This window comes from Schistocerca gregaria, chromosome 8, assembly GCF_023897955.1.
Source record: "Schistocerca gregaria isolate iqSchGreg1 chromosome 8, iqSchGreg1.2, whole genome shotgun sequence".
NCBI lineage: Eukaryota > Metazoa > Arthropoda > Insecta > Orthoptera > Acrididae > Schistocerca > Schistocerca gregaria.
The window spans coordinates 341,289,700-341,290,468 of record NC_064927.1 but is presented as its reverse complement, the minus strand read 5'-3'; the positions used below and the strand labels follow the sequence as shown (position 1 = coordinate 341,290,468).

The window sequence follows — 769 nt, the reverse complement described above, 5'->3', positions numbered from 1 at the left end:
CGTCATGCCCAATAGTTTTCAGTTTTGTTACCGACAGGTAAAATTTTTGAACATTTTCGAAATGGTCTCAAAATGAAAGGTGTTCAGTTTTTTTTCTAAAAAAATGATTTTTTTCCCCTTAATTAAACCAAATCAATAGTAAAACATATTTTCAGGCGATTGGCTATGAATTGTTTTTAAGTCTGTTAAGCCTTTTTTTCTTTTTTTTATTCAAATGGTTCCCTACGATTGCGCTACATTATAGAAAGCACTCGGTCTTCAATCCACAAGTGGCCCATCGGGACCATCCGACCGCCGTGTCATCCTCAACTGAGGATGCGGATAGGAGGGCTTGTGGTCAGTACACCGCTCTCCCGGACGTTACGATGGTTTTCTTTGACCGGAGACGCTACTATTGGGCCGAGTAGCTCCACAATTGGCATCACGAGGCAGACTGCACCCCGAAAAATGGCAACAGCGCGTGTCGGCCCGTATGGTCACCCATCCAAGTGCTGGCCCCGCCCAACAGCGCTTAACTTCGGTGGTCTGATGGGAACCAGTGTATCCACTGCGGCAAGGCCGTTGCCTTTTTGTGCTACACTATAGGCGCCTGTAAAACTTGTTTTCAATACCTTCTATCTCTCATTCAACTACATTCCAAAAATCAGACGTATTGCTATGACAGAGTTTGGGAACATTTGTTGACAGTTTTGAAAATCAGTATTTTTTTTTTTTTTTTTTTTTTGGTAACCGAATATGTCGATTTTATATGATCTTTGCTGTACTACTG

General features: G+C 42.1%; 1 pseudogene; it reads right to left on the bottom strand.

Annotated features, from left to right (window-relative positions):
- Window positions 1–448: 448 nt before the first annotated feature.
- On the bottom strand, window positions 449–566 carry LOC126285509 (5S ribosomal RNA; annotated as a pseudogene).
- Window positions 567–769: the final 203 nt, after the last annotated feature.